Genomic DNA, 12106 nt, shown 5'->3' on the forward strand with positions numbered 1-12106 from the left:
GCTACATGATTGCAGTGGAATAAATCAGAAAAAGGTTAATTCTGGGATGGGAGCAGATCTTGACACTTTTTCTGTGAACTGCTCCCATTCATCAGCTTCATAGCCTAAATAAACTTTAATGTGAAAATAATAAACTCTAATGTGATTATCCAATCCTGGCTTCCAGGCCATTGTCTGAACACTTAACATAAGCCATGTTTAGACTGCAGCAGTAACTGACTTTATCTGCTGTACAGCCAAGGGATAAAATGAAGCAGAAATAAAATATAACTTAAGGTCATGTGTGTACATTACATTTATAATTTGTCAGAGTTCTCAAATACATCCTAGTCCTTCAGTTCCCTACATTCTAAAGGGTTTACTAGTTTAGATCTATCAATTAATTCTAGAATAATTTTGTTTGTTGTCTGGAATTAACCACTCAAACTAGTAACTATTACAAACTACACCATAGTTGTGGAGCTGCTCAAAGAGTTCTCAAATTTTCTCTTACTCTTGGCTTAAAAATTTAAAGAAAATATGATTTGTAGACAACTCATAAGCACATCAAGTATGAAAATAAAAAATAAAATATGATGGAGAAATATTCTGTGGAAGAAAAATCTGGAGAAAAATAACAAATTAACTGTTCTTTGTAAATGTGGGAAGGGCCTATTACAGTGTTTTAGTTAAAAGTCCAACACTTCAAAATCCAGTGCTGAATGAAGAGCTGCTTGAAATATTTTGTGATTATTAATGTGCTTTCTCAATTCATTTCCAGATTTAACCAGAAACTTTAAAGATTTGTACACATGTATTCCCCTTCCCAAATCTTACCTAGACATTCAGACTGGATTTAAAATAGAAACTTACCAGTATGACAGTGTCCTCAGTGGATCTATTAGTTTAACTGCTTTTGTTGTCTTTATACACAGGAAGTGATCTAAAATGAAGTATGACGATTGTAAAGTTTTTTGGTTGGAAAAATTTATTTCCTTAAGGGGATTTGCATAATATATGTTACTAAACCTTGCCTATTATAAAAATGCTCATTGTGAAATCATGGAATAATTTTGATTGGAAGTGATCTCTGGAGCACACCTAGGCCAGCTTCCCGGACTAGTAACGTGAGGCTAACCCTAGCCTTAACTTAGGTCACTCAGAAACCAGAAATTCTCCAGACGCCTCTTCCAGATTTCCACCAGCCATTGTGAACATTCTTATTTGTTATATTTACAGTCAAGACTTCCCCTTCTGCATTTGGTGACCATTGCCTTTGAGAGGAGTTCAGCTATGTCCTCTCTAGGCCTCCCCCCTTGCCAACAAGTGAAAGACAGTAATTCAGTTCACCCCTAGGCCTCCTCTTTTCCACTGAACAAGCCTGGAGTTCCCTTAGAAACCCCCATAACAGGTTCACTGCCCTCATCTGACCTCCCGTCCATTTTCACATCTCTCTGTGATCCCAGGAGACACAGAGCTTGACACAACGCCGCAGAGGTGCCATTGTAAACATCAAGTCAACATCCATTATCACTTCTCTTGACTTGCAGCCCAGTGTGCCATTAGTCTTTTTTCCTGTAATCACATTTTAAAACCAGCGCTTACAAATATAGAAATCACTTTGAATATTAAAGAATTAACTAACAAATTATTGAAAACATCTCAAAGCTATACTTATTCTCTGAGAATCCAGTTTGGGAATGTCTCTAAATTGTGAGAGTGTAAAGGTCTGTACTCTTTCCTCAGAGCAGTTGCATCCCTGTCATACACCAAAGTTTAAATATAAAATATAAGCCCTTCTGAAAGAATTCAGGATTATCTCATCATATTTCTACAGAAATCACTGAGTGTTTTCTTATGTTTATTTTTTTATAATTTTGCTTTATTTTAAATCTGAGAATTTTAGAAATACTGAATAAGTTGAAAATTTTCCTGTTGGCTTTGTTTTAAATTGAACATATTTCACATTCTATTTTAAATTATTTTCAACAGCAATATCCACAGAAAAAAAGCTGGAGGAAATTAGTCTGTTTGTCCCACCAGGTATGAAACTTCCTCTCAGATTGGGGTTGAGTCCCTCCCTTCCAGGAACACCTGAGGGAATGCAGCTGAACTGCTTTGCTTAATTAGTCAGTTTATCTGAATTTAGGATGGAGTAGCGCTCTTAGGACAAGCAGTATAAAAGAGACCTGGCATTACTCAAGAGGAAAGACTAGTTTATTGGAAGACTCTGTAGGGGAATGAATGGATGTCAGTTTAAATCAAGGACATAGTAAGTAGAAGACTATATTTAATATTGTAGGTATTTTTTTGGATCTCTGTGCTTGCTTACAAGTTGAGGTATTGAATTGAAGCATACTGACTTAATCTGTTAAGGGTATGTGTAGATGGTTATTCTGTGCTCTTTTTCAACCTTATAAGCATACAGCATGCTGATATGGGTTATGATCTATGTAGAACTCAGGTGACCAGGCTTCTTACTTTTTCCTCATAATGACTAAGCTATCTCTACATATGCATATATTTGTTTTACAATTCAGAGGAAGGTTTAACATATGTGATTCTTCTTAAACATATCTACTACAGTTGTCTTGAATCACAACAGATACTCAGATTTTCTTCCATTTGTGTGTTAAGGTAGACATATCTTAATATCCAGTACTCTACTTAAATTCATTAGGATATGCTTTCTAGATTGAAAAAGAAACATAGCTAAGAAATTATAAACGCTTGCAAAGCTTACATATATAATATACACTAAAGCTAGAAAATATTTATCATCCTTGATGTACCAGCAGTCCATTAAATTCTTCCTTATAGCAAATAAGGCTATATGGATGAACTGCATGTATACTTGAGTGTATACTGAAGTTCATAGATTTTCTTCCATTATTTCAATAGGTGAAACATCCAGATTTTAGTCTCTGGATTAAGCCCTTAAGCTATTTCACAGATAAGCCATCCAGGTACAGGAGGCGTCAGTACTCTCTCTTGTGATCAAAGATTAACTGTATACTTATATATTGTTTTCGTCTGCTGCTTGCATTCTCCTAGCCTTTATTTAACCTCAGCTTAACTTATTCAGGGTGGGTTTAACAACTTTTTATACTTACTGACTGCGGTAAGATAGAAGGGTGTTCTGTCTTGTCAATGTTCACAGAAAGACTCTCCCTAAGATATATTGTAGTGCAATCTATACATAGTCTATTTTTTCCTGACTCTGCACGCTTCTATGGGGACTACAGGAGCACAGCGCTGAGACTCCAGCACCAGCGTGGAAGGTGAGGTCTGGGGCTTAGTCTCTGTGCTGTGCACCTGCAGCTCTGTGGCTACTGAACTAATGTGCACTGGTGTGGCTAACACTGCCTTGTGTCCCTGAGCCAGCTTGGAGAGCTCTCTACTTTTATCTCCTATAAATCCAGCTCCAGGCTGGCAAAATGATCACTTGGTGACTGCAGATTAGCAGGATTATATGGGGTTTTATTTGGCCTATTAGGTTTAATTCACTGTAGGATTTAGATGGAATTGGAATATTCAAAACTGATCTTACCAAAACACAGCCAACTCTGATTTTTAACCTCTTTCATGTTTTAGAATAGCTCCTCAGCATAATGGCTCAGAGTTTCCCACAGGATGAGGTTTAATTGTCTCCTGTGACTAAGTGGGACTCATTCTCCTATTTGTTGTTCTCACCTTATGTTCTTCACTCAAAATGTCTTGAACTCCCTATCAAGGAACTACTTATGTTCTGGATAGTGAAGCAGAATTCTAATCGTGGGGCTTGTAGGCACTACTGTGTAAATATTTAATATCAGTGATAGTAGCTCTTTGGGGGAAAAGGGGTGTATAAAGCATAAGAGTTACTGGTACTGCCATTAAAGTGCTCTGGACCCAAGCCAGAAGATATGGTAGATATTAGAGGAAGCACACTTAGACCCTTAAGTGTGACACTAATGTGAATACAGCATGTTCCCTATCAGTGCCTCTTCAAGTAATGTGCAGTCAGTTTGTTTGGATAGCATCATCTCAGTGCAAGTTGTCAATCTCTGATGGTCAAATCCAAGGCTGAGTTGCAGGAAGGTGATTTGAAAATAACTTGGAAGAGTCAACTGGATTCAGAAGTCAAATTCAAATTTAATTTATTGCTATCCATGTGACTGAAGACATAAAATGCAAGATTACTTAGGTGAGCTTATTCTTCAGGTACTTGGCTTGTTTCTTCTGCAGAGCTCTCTGCAAGGTAAGGTCAAATTTAAAAATTAAAATTAAAAGGCAAATACGGAACAGGAGATTTATTTATTATTATATTTCTACCAGGTTTTTATCATGTTCTAGTATCTTCTATATTTACTAGCCCAAAGAACTTCTGAGACAAGTGCTGTTGTCTTGCTAGTGCTTTAATTGAAGTAAAATTAATATACTGACAGGAGAACTAATAAAAAAAGTAAATGCATACTTTTTCTAAAAAATGATCTTTCTTTCTCACATAATACACTACATTTAAGTGGTTAATATTAAGCCAACAGGCCAGCTTAGGTGCTGTAAATTTCTCACTGCCTGCTGACTACGTTATTTCTTAGTTACCACTCAGCTCCTTCCGCTTCTCAGAAACTCAGTGCTAAGAGCTTATCATCCTCATGTGGGAATAAAGTGGAGGTGTTGGAGAGAGGAAGACATTTCTTGAGGAACCAAGATGCATTTTATAGGGTATTTGGCTGCTGTGCTTGAGGCCTTAGCATCTTCCAGCCAGTGGAGACAATTGGCACACGTTTCCCACCTCTATCAGCAATGCACTGATTGAAACCTGACTTGCAGGCAGGGGTTGGCTGTCTTTCCTAATCCCATCCTGCATCCTTTCTGCTGACTGGGAGGAAAGGAAGAGACTCTTTAGATTTTCATTGCTTTCCTTGTGTGCCAGAGCAGCAGAAGGTGCCCAGCAACCACTCATCTGTTTACTGGTTCTCCAAAGGTTTGTTTTTAAGGGAAATCTGATTTGGAGAGAAAGCTATGCATGTAATATGCCTTTTATCTTCAGTAGGTATTGTTTTGAAACCACTAAGCTTCTCAGAGACAGAAGACTCTCTAATGCTTTTTTAATTGATGCAAACATAGAGTAATCATATGCAATTTGATAAGTGGTTCTATTGCAAATTGCTTCTGTCTCCAAGTAGAGCAAAATACTCATTATTTAAAAAAAAATGCCAGAGGAAGTTTCAAGTCTTTGGCACAAAATCTGAGTCTTAATCTTGTGGTTTGGAGTAAGCCTTCTAACTAGAATACAAAAAATAATCATACAATATAAAAATCTGAAGAGAAGAGGGGCCAGTATGGTGACTCCTTAATGTATATAGTAATGTGTGTAGAAACGTGCAACACATGAACAGCTCTTGTATCCTTTTTCTATTGTATTTAAGAGTGATTTGTGTAAGTTAATGAGAATCTCTCCACCAAATCTTATGGGGTATGGTTTAAATCAAAATATGTTCTTAAAACTGTGAGAGATGCTTCCTTAATTGGAAGTCAGGGTTGAAAGTCTTTGCACAATGTAGCCCTGACAAAGTAATTAAGACATGTCTTATTCAGTCACAGGGTCTAATTCTGTACATTTTATTGTATATATGTTGAGACATTCCTTAATCAATGGGCCCAGTTCTGTATTACATATGCTACATATGTTGAGGCTATTTGTGGAAGAAAGATTTTCTTGTAGATTTAAGCTGTTCTCCTTTTATTTTAGTTCAAAAAAAAAAAACAACCACAAAACAAAAAACAAGTCTACTGAAGAGTATTGAAGGCTTAACTTAAGGATCTGATCTTGTATTTCTTCTTATTCATTGTTTTCTGAGTCCCATGATAGAAGAAAAACAAAGCAAGATGCAGAAAACAGCGCTTAACTTATGCACTCAGTGTGTAAAGCAGGCAAAGATCATTAAATCCCTGAAGTCTGCCAAGATTAGAAAAACAAACCCATCTTCTCAATAAATTTTGTTAATTAATTTGAAGTAAACTTTCACTTCAAGATTTTTTTTTTTAAGATGAACAGTACCCCAAGGCTATAAAATGCCTTACTTCTGCAAGGGCTCTTTGTCTTCAGAGGCAGGAGGCAGTGACTGACTACCCCAGAAGTGGAGACAGTGGGTTTGCTTGTGGGCTTATTTTCAACTTCCTTTGTATTTATTTCTATATGCCTGTTCAGAAATAATCTCACCTGCTGTCCCCAACGTTTTGGAGTTCTGCATAACAGCTTCATTCCCAAAATATTTCACTTGAAATGCATAGAAATTTCATGTGCACTCAGTAATGAAACGCAAAGAGAGAAGTTACACAGGTAAAGCCCCATAATTTAGCAGTGAGTACTTTTCCTTTCATGTTGCTAGACTGTCGTAGTGAGTGCAGTTACATGTAATAAAATAGAACACGTAAAAATGTGTTTAAAATCCAAATGTTTGCATTAGTCTCTGACACCCGAGATGGTTGCCCTGACTTGTTCTGTACCACTGAAGCATGACAGCCAGCTTCTGCATGCAGCTCTGCTTGCTCCTTCAGTAACAAGACCTGGTACTTCTCTGCTACCTAGTCCAGACAGTGTTAATTCTCTCTGTAAGCCCCATGTCAGAGCACCCTCATTCCTTATTTACCCCTCCCTTTTCTCCCTGAATTGGAGAATAATTTTGGTCCTCAGGCTACAAATGACTTGCTCCATGTTGCCTGGCAGTGGTGCCTGCCAGGGTGAGGAGAGAAGAGGAAGAAGGTGGCTGTAAGAAGAAAACCAAAGAACTGAAAAAATCTGCTGCTCAGTTCTGATGATCTGGGTCTGTTTGTTTTTCAGAAATCAAACCCCCACAAGCAATGCTGTGCAGAAGCATGAGGTGATTGCTCCCATCCAAAGCCAGAGGATAGCCACCTAGTTATCCTATACCTCAGGGGTGTGTGTTTCCTAGTGAGTCCTTAGAAATAGAAATCACTTCATAGTTTATAAAACTGTAAATCAAATTGCTGAATATAAATATTCAGTCCCTCCCTATTGTAAAAACAATGGTAGATTTGAAATAGAAATGAGCTCCCTATTTCTGATTCTAGGCTGTATTTCAAACTGCTTGAAAGGAATGCATTTTTACTGCTGGCTTTTAACTCAGACAGAACTGGCCCTGGAGAGGAAAATGGACAAGTACTGAATCAGGTGTTATTTTGTCCATTGCTTACTGCACTGAAGTAGAGGAATCTTACCAAGGGGTGCAGGTCCTTCTCATGGCTTTGTGTTAGTAGCCAGAAGTTGTTCCTCATTCCTAACCCCAGTGTTAAAGTGTATGTACCAATGAAACTTTTGACTCATCCTTGACTTTTAATGAGAATAAACTCTTCAAACAAACAATACATAAAATGAGAAGGAGGAAGAGTCGTAAAGATTTGTTTAACTAGGGAGTAGTCAAATCCCCTTGCTATAATTGCGGGTGGATTTTCAGTTGCACTATGGAGTGTGAGGAAGGAATGTTTATTATTTTAATTCTACTGCTTAATTTACAACTTGCCAGGATAGAGGATTTGAGGTTTTTGAGGTCATAAAACCATTTTGCATTATTAATTAAATTTAAAAAGGAAGAATAAATAGGCAATATAGGGCAACATCTGGATTTTTCAGCTGAAAAATCTTTGTATTCTATAATAGAAAGCTGTTCCATTACAAACTTGAGCAGATAGCGAGATGTTTTTGAAAAGAACAAAGAAGTAATTTATTGGAACTCCTGAGCAAACGAAGCAGATATAGTGAGGTCATAACACAGAATGTGTATTGCCAGAGTTTGGTATCAACTTTTACACTTTGACAAAGGTTTGGAGTAATCTCAGACTGTTAAAGATATGGAGTGGTTCCATTTCATGCGAAAACACCTAGCAGTAACCTTGAGGAGGAGTATAAACTACAGTTTAAAAACATTTTTTTTCTGCTGAGCTTTTGGTGTTTCAAGGTAATTCCTGTAGATGTGAAAGAACACATAGAGAAAAAACATAAAAGGAAGTAACAGTCAGATTCCTCTCCCCTTAGCTACTGGAAAAAATAGTGAAGCAGTACATGATTAATAGCTGTAAGGTCTTTTCTCAGTCTTTGTAGTTACTTGAAGCTGTTGTATTATGCCTTTCACTTCCCACATCTGCATAGTTCCTCACTCTAATCCACAATAATTTTCTAGGCAATGTGGATAGAGGAATAACCTGTATTGCTAGGCAAGATAACATCAGTTTAGAAGTGATAGTGAATTAAGATGGGTTTGGATGTTCAGTGTCTAAATGCAGTCAGAGTTTTGTCCAAGTTTTTGCATACAGCCAGCTGTAACAGAAAAGTGTTGATATGGGGAGTAGCACCATATTTAATCTACTGTCCTAGAAATCCGCCATCAGCCAAAGACTTGCATAACACAGACAAGTCTTGATTTGGGCAGAGAGGGCTGTGGCTCATGTGGGACTGCGCACAGGTGTGAGTCAGAGCAAAGATGTGTATGTAAATGTGTTGCAATCTAACCTCAGATCTGAGATCGTCTTGTCCTTGTATCTCTTATCCCACAGAGGATCTTAAGCTTTAATCCATCATTGTAGGTCAGGACAGAAGTCACTTGATGAGGTTTGAATGCCATAGAGTCTGATGTGATTAATAGTGTTTGGCATTAGTACTTCCTGTTCTAGATTTTGGAGTGAAGTGTGAGCACAGGTAACGTCTTTAAAAAAGAAATGTGAAGAACAGCACGCTATGTGTTCTTTACTACAACTAGGGCAGTATTACTTACACACAAAAAGGAGTTGAAGAGTTGAAGCTAGTTAAAGCTTTGAGCAAAATCAAGTCTGCAACAATTGCATACTGTGGGATGTTGTACTAGTGCTTTTTATGTAAAGGAAAACAAGTATTAATCAAAATGACCAGATGAAAAAGTCATAGGGATATGGGGGCTGTGGGCAGAACTGAGCATCATGCCCAGTCCTTCAGAGAGGTAGGAGAAGTTGAGACTGGGGTAGCAGCTTCAGGAATGAGCTGTGTAGTTTGAGTTCAAATGATGTGAGTGGTGGAATGGGGAAAGGCAGTACCAGAATAGCAGCAGGAGACCAAATGAAAGAAATAACATCTTCCAAATTTCTGTTTCAAAAGTAGTATGAAATCTCTCAAATCTGCAAGATACAATATTTATGCACTAAACAAGCTCAGGGATTTACACTTACGCGGAGTTTTCTACATGAAGAGCAAATATATACCTATGGCATCTGGCATATGTGCTCTTCTAAAGCTTAGGCATTTATGGTGGCAGGTATCATTTTCTTTGAGACAGTAAGAATTCATACAGGTGCAACAGTGGCTACATTAAATTCAGTCCATGTTATTCTGGCATGCTAGATAGCTGTTCCTGGCAGGCTATCTAGAAGCTTCATGTCTCTTTTGAAACAGTAATTATTAGACAAATTAGTTTTCTACTGTCCAGGCTTCCCTGGGTTATGCTTTACAGCCTAGTGAAATAGCCAGACAATTTTCCTGCTGTTGTTAACTGTTTGAGAATTGACCCAAATTAGGATAGAATTTGGGGATAGAGAACACTGTCCATACTAAATGGTGAAACATGATCATGAAATTCAGTTTAGACAAATTAGTGCTGTTTCCCTCTTTTGTGGCTTTTCTCTCTACAGCTGTTAGGATCTTGAGTACAAAGTTGGAAAACATGACTGCTGTGACATTAACATGTTTGCTTTTAGATTATCTTCTTGTTCTGGCACAGGTGATAAACAGTCTTTGGTTCTGTTTAAATGTCATATTGTTTGTTGGTAATCAGTAATTAAAACGTGGAGCAGGTATTTGCTATTGGTCTTTCTTTGAAACACTGTTGCACATTTTACACTGTTTGGTTTGAAGTTTAAACGTCATGCAGACAACTCAGGGGATAGGATTAATAAATTGTCTTCATCTCATCAGTTGATCCATAACATTATGGAAGATCGCTAAGCAATTTTACACTTACACATCTATTGAGCTGATTTTTATTATTTATCAGACTTACTGGGCTCGTTCAGAATTTAACTGACCGTGGAGTGGGGATTAGAAGGAGAAAATGTGCATAAGATCAGAGAAGTATTGACTGTATGTATTGCTAAAAAATTTCAGAAGTTCCTGCAAGACATATTTGCCATATTTGGCTGCTTACAATTACCTGCCTGGCTGAGCCATTTTTAGATCAGACCTATTCTCGTTAATTGAGGCTCTAGTTTATTATATATACATATAATGTATGTAATATATGTATATGCACTCTATGGGGCTCAGGAGAGTGCGTTACATACCTGATATGCCAAAGCCATTGTTGAGCAATGTCAACAAATAAAATTGCTCTGAAAGACAACTGTACATGCAGTTCTCTCAAAGGTTTTGTCTGGGGAGGAAAACAAAACAGGCATGACGGACATATGATATTTAACACTCTGGGTGTTTACTCTACTACAAAAACAGGATAGTAAAAGAATATTTTACTTACTTCTTCAATTAAAGGCCAAACAAAGGAAAGTAAAAGACTTTCGCATATTTAAAATACTTCCTGTTCCCAGACTTCAAGTATAGATAGCCAGGAACTGCCAAACTCCACCCAAAGCCAGTGATGACATGCTATATCTCAACTGAAGGAGAAACAGTATAAGGAATTGTCAAACAAAACGGGAGTGAGAAGGCAAGAACTTCAATTAAAACCATTCTGAAAAGGAAGTAAACAGTTAATCAATAGTCATGATTCCAGCAATTTTGGGAAGCTGGAGATAAAGGTGAGGGAAAATAAAGGGATTTGTACCTACTTTCTATGATTATTTCACTTCTTCAAGTTATTTGTATTTTTCATTCCAACATGCTATGGCATTGAGTTTCACAAGATTAATACATGAAGCTCCCTAACTCCCAAGTTGTGAGACTTATCAACCACCTCCTTCTTATGCTTGAGTTATTGGTATGTTTAGTCTCATACAGTGGTATTCATCGTTTCTACCTTTTTTTGTATCTTTTCTAGCTCCCAACTACTTCTGTAGTTGACAGACTGGGGGAGCTGGGCTCGTTCAGCCTGGAAAAGGGAAGATTGCAGAGTGACCTCATTGCAGCCTTCCAGTACCTAAAGGGAGCCTACAAACAGGAGGGGAGTCAACTCTTTACAAGGGTAGATAATGGTAGGACAAAGGGAAATGATTTTAAGTCGAGAGAGGGAAGATTTAGGTTGGATTTAAGGGGAAGTTCTTTACTATGAGAGTTGTAAAATGCTGGAACAGGCTGCCCAGAGAGGTTGCGGATGCCTCGTCCCTGGAGGTGTTCAAGTCCAGGTTGGATGGGGTCCCAGGCAGCCTGGTCTAGTACCAAATGTGAAGGTTTGTGGCCCTGCATGTGGCAGGGTGGTTGGAGTTTAATGATCCTTGAAGTCCCTTCCAACCTAAGCTATTCTATGAGTCTGTGAGAGGAAATATCTAGGGCAGAACATATTGCTTACAGCAGTCTGGATCTGTAGCAGCACAGAGGCTCTTCTTAAGATTTACCTTATTGCTCTGCTTTTTTCTCTGGTTCAGGGAACCAAAGTGATCCACAATAGTTTCAATGTCTTCCCAAATTAAAATTCCTACCGGTCAGTTTGTTACAGTGTAAATGCTGAGCTTTACTTTTCTACATCCATTTGTCTGCATGAAAAAATTAGTTCATCTACCACGTAAAGTGTAAAGTGACCTTCTACAACTGTCTGCAATCGGTATTAGGTTTGAGTACCCAGAGGACTCTGTTAAGCAAAAGCTCTTCTCACATCTGCCCTGCTTTTCAAAGTAACTTAGATTAGACTGAGCAATACACGTCCCAAATAATGGTGGCACTGTGCACTGCTTTAACGTGCTGAAATTAACTTTGCAGAAGTAACTAAAGTCAATAGTATGACCAATGCCTAGTGTTTTAGCACTTGTACAACATACAAGTTACACCTCTTCTTGGTCTGGAAGTTTAAATTATGCTTTACAGATCAGATCACACAAGAATCACAGTTTTCATTACAGCCATGAGTTGAGGGAATCTATACCAAAAAACCCAATTAACAATTACATATTTCAGTACTTGGGAAAGTAAGCTCACAACTTCATACATTCT

General features: G+C 37.8%; 1 protein-coding gene across 1 annotated transcript in view; it reads left to right on the plus strand.

Moving 5' to 3' along the window:
* Window positions 1-3203: 3203 nt before the first annotated feature.
* The window catches only part of SLC2A9 (solute carrier family 2 member 9), a 107731-nt gene continuing 98828 nt past the window's right edge, over window positions 3204-12106 (plus strand). Inside the window, exons 1-2 of the mRNA XM_046940740.1 lie at window positions 3204-3260; window positions 4183-4219. The gene's annotated coding sequence lies outside the window, so the exon portion shown is untranslated. The remainder of the gene's footprint in view (window positions 3261-4182; window positions 4220-12106) is intronic.

This window comes from Gallus gallus, chromosome 4 (assembly GCF_016699485.2).
Source record: "Gallus gallus isolate bGalGal1 chromosome 4, bGalGal1.mat.broiler.GRCg7b, whole genome shotgun sequence".
NCBI classification, from domain to species: domain Eukaryota; kingdom Metazoa; phylum Chordata; class Aves; order Galliformes; family Phasianidae; genus Gallus; species Gallus gallus.